The sequence below is a fragment of the Narcine bancroftii genome, chromosome 4 (genome assembly GCF_036971445.1).
Source record: "Narcine bancroftii isolate sNarBan1 chromosome 4, sNarBan1.hap1, whole genome shotgun sequence".
Lineage (NCBI taxonomy): Eukaryota > Metazoa > Chordata > Chondrichthyes > Torpediniformes > Narcinidae > Narcine > Narcine bancroftii.
The window spans coordinates 175,936,337-175,958,080 of NC_091472.1; the positions used below are offsets into that span (position 1 = coordinate 175,936,337).

General features: G+C 40.8%; 1 long non-coding RNA gene across 1 annotated transcript in view; it reads right to left on the bottom strand.

Annotated features, from left to right (window-relative positions):
• Positions 1–294: 294 nt before the first annotated feature.
• The window catches only part of LOC138759984 (uncharacterized), a 109,028-nt gene continuing 87,578 nt past the window's right edge, over positions 295–21,744 (bottom strand). The window contains exons 3-5 of the long non-coding RNA XR_011355299.1: positions 5,728–6,088; positions 2,744–2,843; positions 295–802 (exon numbers count right to left, since the gene is read on the bottom strand). This is a non-coding gene — a long non-coding RNA (uncharacterized lncRNA). The remainder of the gene's footprint in view (positions 803–2,743; positions 2,844–5,727; positions 6,089–21,744) is intronic.

The window sequence follows — 21,744 nt, forward strand, 5'->3', positions numbered from 1 at the left end:
TCCTGACACCTTGAATATGGACGACACCTGGCTCAAGCTGGCTGCCTGCCCATCTGAACTCACAGCGCTCCATCCACCCTCCCATCAGAGCTCCCGATGCCCCAAACTCTGACTTACTACCCGGACCCAGCCACCTGCCCACCCATCTGAGCTCCTGATCCCCAAAACCTATTATGAATTCTGTTCTTAAAATTATCAATTTCATACACTTAAATGAGAAAACCAACAACAGTTCAAAAAGTTTATTGAAGAACTGGAGCTTGAAAAGAAACCTTGTGATGTCTCTTTCCACTGCAGTGTGAGGTGGCTGTCAATCAGGAATGTCTTGAGTCAACTTGTGGATCTGCTGGAGCTTTTTATTACTTTTCTTGAAGGAAAGTAAAGATTCAATCCTCAACTAGAAAATGAGGAATGGATGCAAGATCTAATGTTCCCTACCGATAGGATGAATCATCTACAAACTCTCAACTTGGCACTCAAAGGGAAGGATAGGATTGTTTCTGATCTTACTCAGACATTTTTCAGCTTTCAGAATAAAATAAAGAGTTTTCAAAGGGACCTAATGTCAAGAAATTTCAGTCACCTTCCCACTCTCCAAAGGAGAGTAAAAGCATTCCCTGATATTGAAATAAAAGAGCACAAACTAAAAGAATATAAAGATAAATGACAAGGACTGCTTGGATAATTTCCTAGCCAGGTTTGAGGATTCGCAGAAGTTGCTTCGCCTCTCTTGTAAATCCATTCATGGTTGATGTGATCAATGATGGTTGTCCAATTCTCGGCCCACTGGTTACAGATTCATCTGCAATGGAAATGGAACGAATGGAATTACAGGAGGATTTGGGTCTAAAGATGATCCATAAATCCCAGTCTACAATTGAGTTGTAGAAGCAGATTCCAGAAATAAAATATCCTGAACTGAAGAAAACAAATGTGCGACTCATCTCAATTTTCAGCACCACATTCCGCTGTGAATCATTCTCCTGTAATGAAGTTTGTGAAGTAGAAGCTGTGATGATACAACCACTACATTGGCTGCACTCCCTACCAGCCTACTGCAGCCGGCAACCACTGTACCTTCAGGCAGACAACCTGGAGGGAGCCACCTGCCGGCTGTCAATCACTGGTCCATATAAAGACTCGAGCTGGCCCCTTCGGAGACAGTCAGACACGTGGAGCCAGCAGTATACTGAGACTGGTGTGTACAAATTAAACCTAATTAAAGCTTGTTATACAGACTGCGGACCTTGCGAGAGAAGCATCGTGCAATCGTTACAAATAAGCACCTGATATAGCTAATTCGTACAGCCTTGACAACGTATCAGCTGGATTTTCAACAATTCACAGCCAAGATGGAGACTCACAATAATCAGTCAGGATTTTGAAAATAATTGGGAAGTAAATGTGTACTTTTTGTTTCTTGAAACTATTAACAATTAGCAGTTTAAAAACTACATACATGAATAAATATTATTACATTCATATATTTCTTAACATTTATATAAAAGATTTTGTAACAAAATCTGCATATAAGAGTAAAAAATGTGCATGTAATTTTTTTTTCACATCTTGCGACTCTCAAGCATCTGATGTTTATTGTATGTAGCTCTGACATTAAGTAAGTTTGGCCACCCCTGCTGTAGTCTCTCCCCAGTGTCCTACAAACCAGTCTGGTAAATCTTCATTGCATTTTTCTCTCTTGCAAATACAGTCCAACTTCGATTATCTGAATAGGTCGGGCCTGGGCCTATGTTGGATGAACGGTTTTTTCAGAGAACTGGTTATTTTTTAGCAACAGCAAATCACTTGTATCAATGTTTAAACAACAAACAACAAGTGAAAGCCTTTTAAGGACTAAAGTAATGTTTAATTCTCACCAAAGAAATCCTGGCTGCCACTGATCCCTGACACATCCCCAACTCCAATCCCCGTCACTTCCCAACTGCCGATCCCTGACACGAACTCACCACTGCTGCTGATCCCCGGTGAGGCTTCCTGGGCCAGTGGAACATACACTGGCGTCTACCCAGTCGCCGGACCTCCCACCGATGCCTGAGTCCTGACTCCGAATCCCCCCTGAGGCCTACTACACACGCACACTGGGGAGAGTGTGTGTGTGTGTGTGTGTGTGTGTGTGTGTGTGTGTGTGTGTGTGTGTGTGTGTGTGTGTGTGTGTGTGTGTGTGTGTGAGAGACGGTTTGGAGTTGACGTCGGGGAGCTCCCTACTGTGCTGAGGAGAGAGGGAAGGAAGGGATGAGGAGAGAGAGAAGGGGTGAGGAAGGGGAGGGAATGCCCCAGAGTACCTTGTCTCCGATCCTGCCAGGAGCCCGAGGTCCCACTCCTGCCTGGGAGCCCACTCTCCTTGATAACGCTGGGACAAGAGATTCTTCCCACAGTTTCTGGCTGAGAGACAGTGGCACGCCATTGGAGAGAAAAGTCAATAGCGGAAGGTAAAGAAAAAAACGAAAGAGAGAGAGGAGGGAGCTACTGAACAAGGACAATTGTTTTTTTAATTTCATGCCAAGTGAATCTTTTTTCAATCTGTCAGTTCGGCTCCAAAAAATTTTGGATAAATGAGGATTCCTGAGTTATTTCAGATATCCTCACTTATCCAAAATTTTTAAAAATTTTGAATAAATGAAGATTTTGGAGAATCTGATTTTGGGTAACTGGAGTTGTACTGTGTATCCTTTTTAATGTAAGGAGACCAGAACTACAAACAATAATTAAGATGCAATCTCACCAAGGGCCATATGTTTGCAGTAAGGGATCTTTACTTTGGCACTTTCCTCTTGCAATGAAGACCAACTGCATGCTGCCCCTGCATGGTAGCTCCCAGTGGCCTGTGAAGAGGGACATACTTAAAAAAATCATCATGCTGTTTCTTTGTTGGCAGACTAGGTGAATAAACAGAAGATTGCATATTGAGGAGAGGCTTCTGGCTGAAAAAAATAACTTCAAAGAGAAATAGAGAGAGGATTGTTACCTTTCGATTAATCGCATGAATTGCCCTTTTTTGGGGGACATTCTGTTGAACCAACAAATGAATCAGAAATAAATGTCTGTGAAATGATTATGTGATCTATTTTTAACCTTTCCTCTAGAATGATGGATAATTTTGACTTCAATGAATTAAACAAAATTAATTGTGCTGCAGTTGTTTTTTTGGTTATTCGCCCTCATGAAGAATTGCTCCGGATATCCACATGCATTATTTATTCAATGGCAAAGGTTTGAAATCTAGCATCAGTGAAACTCTGAAACCTTGAGAATGTATTTGTAATCAGCATTGATATTTAGTGGTCTTAGGACTTCCATGAGGTCAATTCCCTCTTGGTGCCAAGGTTAATTGCAAAGTGAGTGTGTTCAGCAAGCCTTCTGGAGGAGGGGCAGAGCTCACTCCCCAGTTCACATCAACAGTGATGAGGTGCAGATGGAATACAGGTTTGAGGTCCGAGGTCCAGTGACTTGACCTAGCCCACCCACATCAATGCAATGGCTAAAAAAGCACATCTACCTATATACTTGGTCAGAGGCCTGTGGAAATTTGGCATGTCACCTGTATTCCTTAACAATTCTATACATCCCCTATTGAAAGCATCCTATCAGGGTACATCACTGTGTGGTACAAGAACTGCTCTGCCCAAGTCCAGAAGAAACTGTAGGAGGTTAAGAAGATGGCTCGGAACATCACACATATCCCTTCCCCTCCATTGACTCCATCTATAACTCCCATTGCCTTGGAAAAGCAGCCAACATTTAAAAGGTTCATCCCACCCCAGCCACACTCACTTCACCTTCCTCTCCTCCCACCAAGAAGATTTCCAAGTGTGAGATCACACACCTCCAGGTGCAAGGACAGCTTCTTTCCTGCCATCCTGAATGAGCCTCACATTAGTCAAGTTATGCTCCTTTCTGTCTCTGTAACTCTGCAAGTCTAGACCTCTGTACTGTGTTTTACATGTATTTTATATGAAACCGGTCTGCACTCAAAATAAATGATATCACCGAATCTTGGTACACAGGACAATAAGGTTGAATCTGAACTTGAACTTGATGCACAGATCAAATATTCTGAAGAATGGGGAAACATTGCAATTGTTTGCCAATGCTCAAGAGAGTTGATGTAGCTAAAATCAGCTTTAAAATTGAAGGACATAGAGGCAAGGATCAAGAGGTAACAGATTTAACATTTTAATTTAATTTTAAATTAAATTATATATAGAAAATGAAATGCAGAGAACAGTTCTTGGAAGAGGCAGAATAATAGGTAACAAAAAGATCTAAAAAGCACAAACATGAAAGCATGAAAGGTTAAAAGTAAAACTTTGCAACTACCTTAGAACCCATAGAACTAGAATATAAGAGCAAGTCATATTCGGTCCTGGTGGAGAGTCAATGACAAAGAGAGTAACATTCAGTATCCCTACTGCTGCAATATTCCACGTAATTAAAGTCGAGCCCCTCTTTAAAATTCACACTAGTGATGAAAATTCACCCTACTTCCACTGACTGAAGTTGCAACATTTTTCATTCTAATGGAAATTTTCTGTTTACAAAACAGTGGTTATATTAGAAAAATGGCTTTACAATATTATTGCTCCATTTATTGCCCAAAACCTGCAAGGAATTATTTTATGGCAATTCTGTAAGTTTGTTAAGACTGTAGGATTTACACTTCTTTTTAAACTGTCCCTTCGGTTTTATTTTAATTTTAAAAATCAATAGAAATTCGGTATCATCTTTTGTCACTTTGAAAAGCATTAATATTCATTAATATTTACCATCCACCACTCCCGTTATCAATCAAATATGTTTACACAGCATGCCGAGTGCAGAGGTCATTGACTGAAGTGAGAAGAGCAATCACAAACAATGTCAACAACAAATGTGCCCTTCAAATGCAATAAATAAACCAGCAAGGTTTCCAAAATAGTAGATACAAATTGTGCCAATGGAATATATAACGGAAGGTCATGAGTAGACAGAAACAGAACTTTTATACCATCAAAATGAAAAGTTGTTCTGATCACTTTTGCTCTGAGGGTAGCGAATCCATAGAATCTTGGGCCCCAGAGAGTGATGGGGGGGTGGGGGGGGGGGGGGCGGGTGAGGATTTGCAGATCGTCCCATATGTTTAAGATGAAGTACAGATAACCATTTGAAAGATTGTGGAAATTATCTCAAACTCTTAATAAAATAATAAAACTTCCATTAACAAGGAATCTGAAATTTTGCTTTAGTAGTTAACTGAAATAAAGCTTTACAACTATATTTGTAAGATGCAATAATGCATTCCCCTCCCTGTTGCCTAATCTACTGCTTGCATTACTCCTGCACTAGACAGCCGCATGATTTTTCTATAGCTTCTGCAAGCCAGCACCTGCTGAGTTAAACTTGCCATTTATATTCTGCATAATAATGACATGTTCCAAGTAAACTGTTGCTATACGGCCAAGAAAGAATCAGAATAGCAGCCAAGGACATTTTCAGGTGAAGTGAGGGATGAGATAGTGTCAGCTGGGTATTACACTCAGACAATACAAATCAAGGATTAGCCCTATTTCTGTGACTACAGAGGGGTGAGCGAATGTAACATGAACAAAGGGACATTATAAACAGGACTAAACTATTCAGATCCTCTTTTCAGTTAGACTACAACTGATCTATCTCTAGTTTTAGCCAGTGATAAAGAATCAACCAATATCATAACACCAAAAGTGTTACCTTAAAGTTGCCCACGATGAATGTGAATTTTGATGGCAGCTCTGCCTTGACAATTAGAATATTTTACAGAGGCTGACATTTTATGCTTCTCTCATTTCTTCTTAAGCATTGTATTGAGATCGGATATGGCTTACTTCTGCTTCAGTTCTACGGGTTTTGAGGTGTACTAATGAATCCACGAGATAGGGAGAGGTATATGCTTCTCTCATTTCTTCTTAAGCATTGTATTAAGATCAGATATGGCTTATTTCTGCTTCAGTTCTACAGGTTTTGAGGTGTACTAATGAATCCACTAGATCGGGAGAGGATAGTGACATTGGTTTGTATATCATGCTGTTGCATTTGGAGTATCTTGTTGCATCTGTGAAGAGAGAAACAAAGATAATGCTTTAGATTGGTTTTCATTTCGAAGTTTCAGTGTCTGTACATCGTGCCATTTTGCACATGGTCATCATCAGTGCTTTAGGTATATGACAATGCCTTGCAAAAAGGTAATGCTGCAAGAACACCAGTAACCTTTCTCAGCAATCCCCCTGGTTTGGCCTCTGGCTCACAGGTACTGCATCGTTTAGAGGATGGTGTTTCCGCCCCACTTCCTGCGCTCCCTTTGACACGCTGATGCCCTGATTCCCTCGCAAGTGACCCATGGTTTTGTTTCCCCATGTTTCCTTCGACCTCACCAGGCTCCTATTTCCCACTCTCACTTTAAACTTATCAGAGTTGCTGGAAGATTTATGGCATCTTAAAAAAAAGTATGGTGAAGTATTAGTTGGATCAACATCCAATAGTCCAGAAAATGCACCAGACTGGCATGATTAAAGCCCCCCTAGAAGGTCACACCACATTCATGGGGAGAAATATCTGTCAATGTGTTTAGTCTGGACTCTTTCGTCACCATCTCTCTAATCTCGATAAAGGCTATCACCCCTGGGCTCCTCCCCAGCACTTTTCCCCTTTTATATGTGTTATATCACCACCTTCTTGTCTTGATTTCAATTCGAATCATTGGCTGACCATTTCTACCCATGGCTGTTATCTGATCTGTTAAGTTTTTCCAGCAGTTCTTAGTCTGGACGTGATTTCTGTCGTGTTAAAGGCTTGTGCAAGAATTGCAAGCATTAATAGTCCCCAGGTTCACAAAAAATTATAGACAATTCATGATTTTGACTCAGGATATGAAGAACTCATCTTCTGCATTGCTTAAACTTTAAAGTCCCTTAAAGCTTTCGTAAGATAGAATATCACGGATGAAGTGGTTTGCACAAAGGCATCTTCTCCATTTTTGATTTTCCCTTGAAAGCCTTCGGAAGAAACTTTTGACCACTGAGCTTTATGTACTTACGCATCAACTGTGGGGAATGATTGCATAGTGGTTAGATTGTTAGAACACTAAATGGTGCAAAACACCATAGTAAACAGGAGACATAAATGCAAAGCTTACCATCTAATTCATATAAGTTATCCGGACTCCTTTCAATAAAAAATAATTTCAGCATTGTTTCTATGAAATAACAGGATGACTATATCTGGTTTACTCACGGTCTCTGGAGAAGAAAATCTGCTTTAATTGCATGGAAAAGTGGTTGGCTTCCAAAATGGCCTAGCAAGCCACTCAGTTGTATTAAAACTACACTGAAATGTAATTAAGGATATAACTATACTGTCTGTAATTTAGAAGAATGAACAAAGATCCTATTGAAACAGTAAGAATCTCTGGCACTTAACAGAGCCCATTCAATACAAAGTTGCCTGAGTGATTAACATGCAATCTCTCCATAATCAATGCGCAGTAACTGCAGTAAGGCATTAAATATTGGCCTTGACAGAGGCACCCACATAATTATCAGTAAAGAAGTAATAACTTATTTTATGGCACATTTCACATCTGTTTGACTTGGATAAAAGATTCATGTAAATGAGCATTGCCCTACTTTGAAAAGGAATTGAATCACTTGGAAGAGTTACATTCCTAAGCAGGCATTCCTTCCAACCATCAAACCATTCAGGACCTTGTTAGAGTACTCTAGAAAATCTGTATCATCCTCCAGCTCCCAGCCCAAGGATTTCAACACAAAATTAATAACAAAGAGATATCCTAACATCGAAATTGAACAATCATGACAGAAGATCAGACCTAATAACATTGCGATCAGTCAACTCGAAACAACCTCAGTCATAACCTTACACAGTTATAATCATTAGGTGGGTACCTTTCAGTTGTCTCCGGCTAAATCTTTGTGAAATCAATGAGGGTCCAAGACGGTGGTTCTCAACCTTTGTTGCCCTAGGCCCTGCTTTAATTTTTCAAAAAAACGTGCACCCCACCACTAGAGAAAAAAGTTATATATTCAAAAGAAGTTTTAATTAAATCATTTTCTGCAAGTGTATTTCAATGCAATTAAGGTCGGGAATACACTGGAACACACATTTCATATTCAACTACTACTTCAATATGTCAACCATCTCAGACACACATTCAACAATTGTCGTCACTTCAATGGGAACCTTCCCCCTGACGCTGGCTGCAGATTTTTTTTGATTCGAGGGAGTAATTTTGTTAGTTCCAACCTTAAATCCCCATATTTTGTAATTTCCATTCGGTTTCTCTTAGCTTGTAGCAAATCACTCTCAGTACTGAAGCCACATTCTATTAAATATGATGATGGAAAATGTATCAAAAGTTCCTTTGCTACAGTAGCCGAGTTTGGCTATTTCTTTTTGATCTCGTTAGACAGCCACATCATGGCTCCTTTCACTTTGAACAGAGTTTTCACAGATTTATCATGTTACCTCTTGGTATTGTACTGGAACTTCAGATAAATTCACCAGCAATGGCTGAGTTATCTAAGAGGGAAAATCCATGGCCTTTAACTCACAAAATCTATCATTGAAGTTGGTAACCAACATTTTCAAATGGTCAACATTGACATTTGTAGCAGCATTAGTTACCTCATACATTCAACCAATAGAATTGACTGAAATTTCTTGCAGAAATATTTCTTTGGCATAATTCTACAAGTGTCATGAATCCAGATATCTTTGTTCTTGCATTAATGAGTGTCATATTTGCTACTTGGAGTTGCTTGTTCAATGTACTTAGTTTCTCAAAAATGTCCATCAGGAAACTCACAAAAGCTTTGCCATCTGTTGTTATCAAGAGCTTCTTCATTTCAGGTCCGTCCTTCAAAAACTCACTGAGGAAGATCAAACAGTTCCATAAACCTTTTGAAGCAGTTTCACTTTGAAAACCACCTTACTTTAGTGTGAAACAATAATCTCACATGTTCTGCATTTTTATCGACACAAAACTGCTTAAACAGACATTCACGTTTGGCATTAGCTTTGATGGCATTGATACACTTGATCGCAGAATGCAGTATCTCATGTAGAACAGGGGAAACTTTCTTGGCAACTGTTTTTTTGGTGGATAACACAACGCACAAACAGCATGTTTGGATTTTCATCCTTCATTAATTTTAAACATCCTGTTTTTTTCCCATCATAGCAAGTGCACAAGATGCAATGTTTCCTTTTGGTATTTCATATTCATCCAAATAATTTTTGAGTTTGCTGTAGATATCAACTGCAGTAGTGGTTGTTGTGGCGCAGGCCCGAGGACATGTCCACGTCCTCCCCCTCCACGTCCTCCCCCTCAAAAGATGCTCACAAATTCAAGCTAGCATGCTGGAACATCAGAACCATGCTAGACAAGGCTGACAGCCACCGACCTGAACGACGGTCTGCCCTCATCGCACATGAACTCCTCAGACTTGACATCGACATAGCTGCTCTCGGTCAAGTCCGCCTTGCAGATGTAGGCAGCCTCCAAGAACGCGGCACGGGCTACACACTCTACTGGTCTGGCAAGCCTATGGATGACTGACGCCTATCTGGTGTAGGCTTCATGGTCAAGAACTCCATTGCCTCCAAACTCGAAAACCTCCCGACAGGCCACTTGGACCAGATCATGTCCATGCGACTCCCCCTTCAAAACAAGCGTCGCATCACCCTCATCAGTGTCTATGCTCCAACCCTCCAGGCGGAACCAGCAGAAAAGGACAAGTTCTACACTGATCTGCGCGACCTCATTCAACGCACCCCTACAGCTGACAAGGTTGTCATCCTTGGTGACTTCAACGCTCGCGTCGGCAAAGACTCAGAAACCAAAAAAAAAAGGTTGTTTTTAATGATTCACAAAACAACATCTCTACTTGAAACTCTTTCTGATCAATATATCTCACATATGCCAATAACGGAGCCTCACTGTCCGTACGCTAGATTCATCCAGTTGTATTGAGAACTTTCGCGATCTTTGTCATCCTTTTGTAGAACTGTTTCGAGAAACAATGATTTTGCGTATTTAATCAGTTCCTCCCGAATTGTTTTGCTATCGGCAGAGAAATTTCATAGTTAGCTTCAATGGTACGATTCAGGGCTGTAGTTGGCGCAGCGAATAATGAAGTGATTTTTGATCTATTTTCAAACTTCTCTTTCAGTGATTTAAAATATTCCAATTTTGAATTGACATAGTTTTACCCTCAAATGAGCTTCAAGATGGCCTGCTTTCATTGATTCTTTTGTCAAAGTCTGTTGGAATAAGAGGCAAAAAGGTGCACGTTCATTGTGTACAGCAGGTATAAACCGAAACGTCAAGAACTCCACCAAATATTGATGAACCTTTTGCTTTCCTGGTCTGCTCATTTTGAATATACAACAGCGCGAGCTCCCTGAAACAGATTAATCAATATTTTATTATGACTTAGAATTGAAAAATGTAATAAAAGTAATGATTGAATTAAAGGAAGAATATTGACCCTAAAAAAAATGAAAAACGACATTAGCGCAGTTTCTGATATTTTTCTCGCAGAGAGTGCATCAAAACTGTGCTAGCCTCGTGCTTTACTTTTTGTTGTCCCTATTTTTTTTCGGTTTTTTGATGTTCCTCTTAGGCTGGTACCTGGGGCAAAAACACTTCCCCATCAATACTCTAGTGTGCAAAGATACATACAGATACTGGTCTCACTCACTACTGAACTGAAAAAGTAAAAGGGGTATGGATTGTTGAGATTGTTGAGATAATTTGGAATCCTCGTCACCAATGAGATAATTTGTAATGGATGATAATAAGGTCGGTCAGAAAAAATATAATTATAATGTTAACCAAGGATAAGAACAGTTAAAATAAGAAAAACAACAGAGAAACATCGGAAGAGCAAAAACACATGTTACGTGTTATGAAAATAAAAAGAACAAAGTGATTTTACTTGGACGTTACCACAATTGCGTTGTACTGACGGTGTTGCCAAGTCGCATCTTTCACACCAACATAACGAGTTTATTTTTTCAAACCAACTTTTTAATTATTTCCCAAAATATTCCTACGCTCCACTAAAATATTCTTATGCCCCACCAAAATATTCCCATGCCTCACCAAAATACGCCCCACCTTGAGAATCGATGGTCTAAGAGTTACCATTTCTTTCTAACTGATGTGAATTCCGCGTATGTTTCACAAACTGACCCCTTATAAATAATTAAAAATTATCTGGAACAATGTTGTGTTCAATGTTTTATAGTCCAGCGATGAACTACAATTGTTAATGTGTTTGATTATAGTAAGTGTTCATTTTTACATTTATTACTTTTAAAATAATTTTTCAGTAAATTCTAAATGACATTTTCACAGCAATATTAATTTTCTTGGAATTTCTAGTGTACTGGCTGTGCTTTTTAAAGGAGACTTGGGTATATCTTCACATCAGCACACGGGCATTCACTGGACTGACAGGAACACACAGCAGTTATGTATCCTGCCTGATTAATTTGTTGTTGGAATTGCCTGGATTCAACAATTGGCAGGTGATCCATTCTGCCAATATCCTCTTCTTAATAACAATAAAATAAAAGTCTGCAGGGCATTCGTCTTTCCATTTTGCAGTGCAATAAGTTTATAAACCCATTTCTTGCAAGCAGTACACACATTTCCCTGGGCAAGTCTTCCCTCTGAATTGGAAAGCCACCTTCCCTATGATGTTCTAGGATTGCTTTAAAACTGTCAAACTGCCAGAGATTTATTTACTTCATATCAATTCTCTTCTGACTAAGACTAGGATAAAGATTACTGTCAATCTCAAACAGCACCACATGTATGTTGGTTGCATAGAGGCCAGTTTGTAATACTCGCTCTATTCTTTTCTACTATGCAATACATTACAAAAATCCAATTCCAATTCTAGGAGCCCGACTGATTATTTTCACACCGATATTGAGGCAGTTGAATAAAAATATGCTGTCTGCTTTCAACTTCTGCAAGGAGATCCATGCTGAGTCCCAAACTGGCCTGATGCTGGGTCTTATCCCCGAAGATTTCCTATCTTCAGCTTTCACAATGTTGCCTGACATTTTGAGTTCCTCCCACAGTTTCTTATCTCCGTGTAATACAATCTCTTTATTGTATTGAAGCTGAGGAGATTGAAAGGATGAGAAAGGCTGGACTTAAGTCTATTTAAATGAATCTGATCCTTTGTACAACACCTGGTTATGTGTTCAAGCACAGTGGCACGGTAGTAGAGGGCTCACCCACAGCTCCTTGCACCCAGGTTCAATCCTGACTTCAAGAGCTGACTGGCTGGATTTTGCATGTTGTCCTTATCCCTGCATGCTCCAGTTTCCTGCCATTTCCCAAAGGCATGGGTTGACCGTAAGACCTTAAGACATAGGAGCAAAAATAGGCTGTTCAGCCCATCGCCTGCCCTGTCATTTAATCATGAGCTAATCCATTTTCCCACTCAGCCCCACTGCCTGACCTTCTCCCAATAACCTTTGATGCCCTGGCTAATCAAGAACCTATCAATCTCCACCCTAAATACACCTGACCTCCTGAAATGCCCCGTTGGCAACTAATTCCACAGATTTACCACCCTCTGACTGAAGAAATTCCTCCTCATCTCTGTTCTAAGCAGACACCCTTCAATTCTGAAGTTGAGCCCTCTTGTCCTAGACTCTCCCACCAGGAAACAACCTTTCTACATCTCTCCTGTCCATGCCTTTCAACATTCCAATATTTCAATGAGATCCCCCTCCCCCTTATTCTCCTAAGTTCCAACGGGTACAGAGTTATCAAACGCTCCTCATGTGATAACCTTTTCAATCCTGGAATCATCCTGTGAACACTGTCCCATATCAGCACACCCTTTCATAAATGAGAAGCCCACAATACTCAAAGTGAGGTCTCACCAGTGCCTTTTAAAGCCTCATCATCACATCCCTACTCCATATATTTTATTCCTCTTGAAATGAATGCCAGCATTCCAATTGGCCAAAATAACATTCTCCTCACATGCTGGTGAATCGAAAGGGATTTCGGAAGGTAGTCTGAAGGGATGAAAGTTGTAGAGAAAATAGGTCACAGGAGAAATAGTGGGGAATAAAATGCACTATGAGCTAGCATTGAATCAATGGGCCGAAACAGCCTCTTTCTAAGTCAAAAAAAGTTGGAGCATTGAAATGAACTTTTGGCATGATTCTCAAGGCAACTATGCAAAAATAATATGTTTTGTTTTGAATTTGCAGCCTGAAATGTAGAAATTATAGCACTTTTTATATATATATTGTCCCTTCATTTCAGGGCACCATAATGTTTGAGGCATTTGGCTTCACAGTTATTTGAGAGTACTCAGGTATGTTTAATTGCTTTATTGGTACAGGTATAAGAGAGCTAGGCTTGTTTCTAAGCTTTTGATAACTTTTTGGGTCTGTAGTTGCCATTTTTTAACATGAGGACCAGAGTTGTGCCAATGAAAGTCAATGAAGCCACGATGAGGCTGGAAAACAAGAATAAAACAGTAAGAGACATCACCCAAACCTTAGGATGACCAAAATCAACTGTTTGGATCATTAAGAAGAAAGAGTGTACTGGTGAGCTCAGTAATCGTAAAGGGACTGGTATTTCAAGGAAGACCTCCACTGCCGATGACAGCTCATCGTAATGAAGAAAAATCCCCACATTTATGTCCAACAGATCAGAAACACTCTTCGGGAGGCAGGTGTGGATGCGTCAATGACTACTGTCCGCAGAAGACTTCATGAACAGAAATACAGAGGCTGCAATGCAAGATTCAAACCATTAGTTAGCTACAGAAAGGATGGCCAGATTACAGTTTTCCAAGAAGCATTTAAAAGAGCCTGCAGAATTCTGCAAAAAGGCCTTGTGAACAGACGAGACCAAAATTAACCTGTATCAGAGTGATGGCAAGAGCAAAGTGTGGAGGCACAAAGAAACTGCCCAACATCCAAAACATACCACCTTTGCCATGGTTTGCATCTTGCAGAGGACAGTAGTCCACACCTGCCTCCTGAAGAGTGTTTCTGATCTGTCGAACATACGTTTGGGGATTTTTCTTCATGAAGAATTCTTCTGTCATCAGCAATGGAGGTCTTCCTTGGAATTCCAGTCCCTTTGCGATTACTGAGCTCACCAGTATACTCTTTCTACTTAATGATTTTTTAAAAAAGTTGATTTTGGTCATCCTGGGGTTTGGGGCGATGTCTCTGACTGTTTTATTCACTTTTTCCAGCCTCATAGTGACTTCTTTGACTTTCTTTGGCACAATTCTGATCCTCAAGTGGAAAAATGGCAACTACAGACTCCAAAGGTGATCAAAAGCTTATCTTCTTTTTTGGCTTGGCTTCGCGGATGAAGATTTATGGTGGGGTATGTCCATGTCTGCTGCAGGCTCGTTGGTGACTGACAAGTCCGATGCGGGACAGGCAGGCACGGTTGCAGCGGTTGCAAGGGAAAATTGGTTGGTTGGGGTTGGGAGTTGGGTTTTTCCTCCTTCATCTTTTGTCAGTGAGGTGGGCTCTGCGGTTTTCTTCAAAGGAGGTTGCTGCCCGCCGAACTGTGAGGTGCCAAGAAGCACGGTTGGAGGCGATATCAGCCCACTGGTGGTGGTCAATGTGGCAGGCACCAAGAGTTTTTCATGCTCTGCTGGGACCAAGGAAAGCTGCCTCAGGACCTTCGTGAAGCCATCATCATCACCCTGTACAACACCAAAGGCGAGAAATCAGACTGATCAAAAGCTTATAAGCTTCTTATATCTGCATTAATGAGGCAATTACATATACCCGAGTACTCACAAACACCTGTGAAGCCAAATGTCCCAAACATTATGGTGCCCTGAAAATGAGGGGACGATGTATAAAAAGTGCTGTAATTGTTTTCATTTACACAAATAACCTTGAATAAAATCTGGAATGTGCTCTTTAATTACTTGTGAATTATTTGATTGCACAGGGGCAAATAAAGGAAAGAAAATGTATTTGTCCCAAATATTATGGAGGGCGCTGTATCTTTACCTCTTATGGACGTTACGAGAGCACTGAGTTCCTCCAGCATTTTTGTAGTTATACTACAATAACAGCATCTGCAGGTGTTCATAGTTCACTCGGTAAAGATCTGTCATAACTATGCTGATTTTACTAAACAAGTAAATATAAATGTGCTGGAGTAAACTTACAATGTACTGCAATAAAGTTTAGCAAAGATCTCTAAACTGTATATAAAGTCACTTGAAGAAAGGTTGCAACTTCTGGCAGAGATCATTATGGAGACTGGAGAGTTGTCAACATGAGAGAGAACAGGGAAACACAGGAATTTGACCAACAGCGGGGCGGATGATTCATGAACTTGTTCCACGGTTTAATGCAATCCTTTTGAACCTCATCCTCAAATTTATTTTCCTGATTGTTCCCTCCACTGAACATCCTCAATGACTAAGCAACCCTAAGGGTTAGGGTTAGGGTTAGGGATTGAGAAGTCTAACGGCTCATAGCCCACTGAGAGAAGAAATTCATCCTCATTATCAATATTCAGTTGTGACTCTGGCTTCTAGATCTGGACACCACTCCAGGGGAAGCAACCTTTCACCTTCTCCCCAGTCATGCCCTCTCAAGATATAACATTTTTAAAGAAGTAACTCTCGTCCTTTAAAAAGCCAGAGGACAAAGGCCTACCACACTAAATCACTGCTCTTGTTAACAATTGCCTTTCACCTCAGCTACCACCCTTTTGATTCTTTGTGTCATCAACTCAAAGGGAAGTATGTCTTGACTCGTGGAGGAAATCAAAACTAGTATCCAGATGGTAGCAGGCAATGCTGATGTTCCTCGAGTTCTGTGAGGTTCTTACTGTATCAAACAATGTTTAATTCTCAATATATCAAAGTATATCCAATATATATATATTTGCAGCATATATAACATAATGTCCATATATAACATATATAACATAATGTCCAACGCAGCAGAGCTCAAGAAAATGTTGTCACTGAGGATGAGTTCAGTAAGATCTATGTTTTTTTAAAAAGATAACAAGAGTCAACGATTGCATTTAATCGCAGGACCAGCAGAGTTTCTCGAGCACTTTTGTATTGAGATTGGATTTAATTTGTGCTCTGATGTAATGTCATACAGCATTTTAAAAATTGCTATTTCATTTAGGTTGGGAATACGCACCGTTTTGGAGACACCAAATACCGCTGCTTGTAAAGGAAATGTAACTACTGATTGTGCACCATTATTTGGGAGGAACCCTAAAAAAGGCTGCATTGATCGTGACCAAACTATTCTCAAAGTCTGCAGCATCAGATATCAGCTGGATCACAACAATGGAAGAGCTCACCCTTCCTCCAACTCCCAACACTAATGCCAATTTATTAGTGCAGGATTTAAATCCTTGGAGTACTCTGCTGTCATCAAGAGTAATTTGTGGAGCATATTGTGAGTGATTAGTTTCAAGCTGATAACTTTGTAAGTCATTACTAATTAGCCTGGCCCTGAATGTTGCAAGAGGCTATAATGGGCTAAGAGTGAAATGGGCAGCCTGTGATTGCTGTTCTCAGGAGGTTAAAACCTGCAGCGCAGCAGGAAACTGTTCCAGGATGATTAGTGGATTGTTAGGAATAATTACTCAACTGTCATCAGGCCTGCTGTAAAATCAGTACTGAAAGAGGTGGGTCATGCCACTTACTGATTCTACTGGTATCCCATGATTGTCCCAAAGCGAGTACGCTGCAACAAATGGCAAAAATATTTAACCTAACGATCGCTTGATATTGTGCACAATACTTCGGAACCATCTTAATGAGGAAATGCGAGTGTGCTACAAGGAGTATTACAGATGCTGCATCTTGTAGCACAAGTAATATTCAATTTGTTAAACTGCCTCACATGTTGGCTTAACTCATGTCTTTTTTTTAACATTTTGAGGCTTAATATAGCATCACCAAAATTTATCATTCATTACATTAATTTCCCTCTTTATTTGGGTCACTGCTGTGTTCCTGTTACAATAACATTAAAGGCTGGTCAGGAAAGCTGTTCTAAACATGCACACCTGCATGAGAGGCTCTTGTGTCTCTGCAGAGGCTCTGCTGTCATAGGGCTGAGGATGTAAACGATGCAATCATAATTGAAGATTGCTTACAAATACGGTGCTGAAGTCAGCATTGTCTAATAATTATAATTGTTGCACTCCATTTTCAACTGAGATTCGCAATTACATTATTAAATGGATCGTTCTTTAATTTTGATGAATCAATGCTATAAATTTGAATGATCAGAAGCAACAAATTGTTGAGAATTTAGCTGAGAATCCTGATGGACCTCTTTCTATATTAGAATTCTTGGTCATGTAGAGAAAAATAAAACCTTGAGTCTACAGCCTCGATCTTAACTTCAGTCTTCTCTGGTGACAGATTTCTGGCAGTACTCCATCAAATGTCATCTCTATGTCACATTCTTCGTGATTTCAAATATATATTCAAATGAAGAATGATGTAAAAATATTCTTGTGTACTGTTAACGAGATGCAGTGAGTTACTGCAATGTCATAATAATCCTCTCTGAAGGGCAAAATGAACACTCAGGAGAATGGGAATCCTTAGAGAACTGGATGATAAATGAATTCCACATTTTAAGTGTGGCGAGTGCTTTCTACCGTGAAACTAGGTCATGGTGATAACTATAAAGAAGCAGGGTCAATGCTTCATAAATACATTTCAGTACTTTTCTTGTAAAATCTAATCAGCTTTTTTGAATCATTTCACAAATCTAAAGTGATAATAGCAGAATGCTTAGGAGAAGTGAGTAGATGGTACATTGGCGAAATGTGTTGAACTGAAAGACTTCAGAACATTTCCATCCATAACTGAATGATGCAACATGACCATGGTGCTCAGTGCAGTGTACAAGATGCAGCCTGACTTAAGGCAAAGACAGATTTAAACCATTGTTCTAGGATCCAAATTCTATGTTGGTGGAGACTAGAAATGGTCATGTAACTGAGAGACCAAAACTATTTAACTCTCCTGGATTCTGCACAAAATAAAGGCACATCATCCATAGCATTCAGGGACAAAGAACTTGGGGCCTCCCATTTTTGTGTAAAATATAGCTATCATTATTATCAATACATGCAACATCACAGATTGGACAGAATCTAATCTGGACTGATGTTGGTGTGACTTTCAGCCAGAAACAGGCACTAAACCAGGATATTACACTTGGAACATAGAACATTACAGTGCAGTATGGGCCCTTAGGCCCACGATGTTGTGCCGACCTATGCAAACCTACTCCACAACAATCTAATTCTTCCCTACCTCACACCCATAACCCTCTATTTTTCTATGTGCTTATCGAACAGTCTTTTGTATGTCTCTATTGTACCAACCTCCACCACCACCCCCAGCAATGCATTCCAGACACCCGTGTGTTAAAACTTACCTCTGACATCTCCCCTAGACTTTTCTCCACTCTCCTTTAACTGACGGGCCTTTGCTATTTGCGATTGCCGCCTCAGGAAAAAGGTGCTGGCTGTCCACCCTATTTAAGTCCCTCATAAGCTCACGTACTTCAATAAAGTCACCTCTCATCCTTCATCACTTGAAAGAGAAAAGTCCTAGCTCTGTCAACCTTGGTTTATGTGACATTGTCTCCAATCTAGGCAACATCATGGTAAATCTCCTCTGCACCCTCTCTGACACATTTGCATCCATTCTGTAATGAGGTGACCAGAACTGAATGCAATGCATTTCTCCAAGTGTGGTCTAACCAGAGTTTTATAGAGCTGCAGCATTGCCTTACTGTTCTTGAACACACCTTCAGCACATTTTGCAGAACATTGCAGCTCAGTGATCAGAAAAGGTCCATTCTCCATGACAGCCACACAGCAACAATGTACATACTGGCTACCACAAAAGATGCAGGCTGCATGGAACAACAAGTTCCATGGGAAGTGGAAGTCCTATGTGTTAGCAGTGGAGAGAGGCAGGTGAAGGGGGAGGGGAAATTTTGTCTTCCAACCTGACTAGAAGAAAAGCCTGGCATTAGGAGGCTGCAGTAATCAATCTCAAGAGTCAGAATTGCCAAACAATGTCTTAAAGCAGAAAGATAGATCTTGTCCTCACAAGATAAATGATCTGCACACCATTTGCAGAATGGAGATCCTCTGGAAGATGTTTTTTTTCTTTTAATGCAGTGCTCCGAGTTCTTTAAACAAGGCACTGCTCAACAGGGAATGGAGATATGCTGCAGCAAGCCACTTAAATAAATGGAGCAGAGATTCATTTATTCATGTGTTCTGCTTGGTGCAACTGGATTTGCTCCGCATCAGTTGAGGGGCTTTGTCTTCTGGGTCCCCTTGCCTGATACCAGTGCAGAGAATTGGAATGTGGAGAAGATCACCTGGTTTGCACTGGGGAATTTTATTTTCCAGGCTTCTGATGAAAATTAGGGAGTTCCTGAGATCATTTGCAGCTACTGCCCTTTCCTTCCGCCAGAAGCGGAAATGAAGCTAAGGGTGTCGATTCTGGCAACAGCCTCACTCTTTCTCCAACTCCTCGTTCCCGCTGCTCCACGGGTACTACTTCATGCCCCCCAGGCTCCAGATGCTCTTGCTGCTTTTGCACTGGCACTCCCTGTGTCCTTTGACTTGTTCGATGGTGCTCCACATCTGCTTATTCTGAGCTACTGCTCCACCCCACATTGATATATGCCACAACATTTCATCTTTATGCAGTAAATGGTGTTTTAAGCCGTGATGTTGCCACTTGCTTGGCTTTGTTGTACCTGTGGACAATAGCTGTGAATGTAGCATGCAGAGATTTCAGCGCCCAGGGAAGTGGAGGGTAGCCGAAAATCTATCCTATCCACTGGCTTTGGCCACTGAGAGAGTGTGATCTGTCTGAGGATGAAGGAGCCATGTGCTTCCAATGAACTCATTCCCAAGGAGGAATCTCTCTTGAAATTACTAATCATCTTAATATTGAGAGAGCAATAACACTGTTTTCTTTTTCTTATAGAGGTCCAAGTAATTAACAGGAGCCTTTATGAACACGTGAACACAGTCAAAGCTTTTCGAGCAGTCAACAAACCAATAGTGCTGGGCAAATCCCAGTGCCTGAGATGCCACAGGGCGAGGAAAGTGGGTGAGACCAATGGGCAGCAGTTAGTGAATCATGGCAGAGATCTATAGCAGCTGCTTGGAAACATTCTGGTCCAAGGCAGCCGAAAATCAGTGTCATCTTGACCTCCACAGAGCAGCCAGTCCAGCTATGAGAGGTTGGCCAAAAATCTCTCCTGCAGAATTTTACATTTCCACTGAGGTTCGAGGAGATTTAAAAAAAAACTACAAGACATGGGTTAAGGCTGAAAGGGGAAAAGTTTAGAGGGAACTTTAGGGGGAGCACCTTCATGCAGAAAGTGGTGGGCACGTGGAACAAGTTGCTAGCTGAAGTGGTAAGCAGGTTAAAACTTGGCCAACTGGGGCAGTTCATGTACTTCAAGACTGCTTTGAGTGCACTGACTGGAATAAGTTCAATGAAGCAGCAACCGGTGGTAACTACATCAATTTGGAGGAGTATACAGCATCAGTGACCAGCTACATTAGTAAGTGTTCAGACATCATCACTGTGCCAAAAAAGACCATCATAGCTCACTCCACTCAGAAGCCATGGATGACTCCAGAGGTGTGCATGTGGCTCAAGATCCGAGATGCTGCCTTCCTCACAGGAATCTTCCCAACCATCCGCCTAAGATTATTTGTGTGACTTGGGGAACAATTGCTTCAAATTAGCAGAGGAGAATTTGACCTTATTATCAATACCTATATCAGGCCCTTGATTGGCAAAATGCTTCCAATTTGAAATAAAATCAGTATCTCCCATTTCCACTCCTGATTAATTAATTAGGAATTGTACAAAATTGCCCGTGGATGATAGGTTTCCATGCAGTGCTGAATTGATGGGCTACATCAATGACCATACTGTCCAGTAGAAGGGCACACAAGCTATCTAGTTCCCCCTCCCAACTCCACCCCATCATTTCTCTACACTAGCTCTGCTGACCTTAGCAAATGTGATTTCTTGGTTCTTTGAAAACAGACAAGTGCAATGATTTTAAAAAAAGGCTGGAAATCCTCGGTAGGTCAGACCACGTGTTGAGAGAGAGAAAAACAGAGAAAAGATTCAAGCAGAGACTATTCAAGATGACTGAAATCTTACAGAGCTCAGATATACTCTGGCTCCATGTTCTGATCATGATGGTGAGGGCTAACTACGAATCTCTCGTGCATTTTTCACTGACTCAATTGAACATGACTAATCATATATCAAAAGGTACTAGTTAGACAAGAAAGACCAGCAAGCACAAGGCTGGAGGGTACAAGTTACCACACAGCTGAAATGAGAGGGAAGTGGCAAGCTTAGCTGAGAGTACGACCGCTGGGAAGCTCACAAATAGAGGGACACAGGTACAATCCTGATCTCAGATGCTGCCTAGAACTCTAGATGGAGTTTCACACTCTCCCTGTAACCACATAGGTTTCCATACAAGCTCTTGTTTCCTCCCACAGCTCATTGATGTGCTGGTGTTTGGCTAAAAGGTGGCTGGCAGGAGAACTGGTGTGTGGAGAAGTGGCTGCTAATGGCCATGAGAGAGGGAATAGATTACAATGGG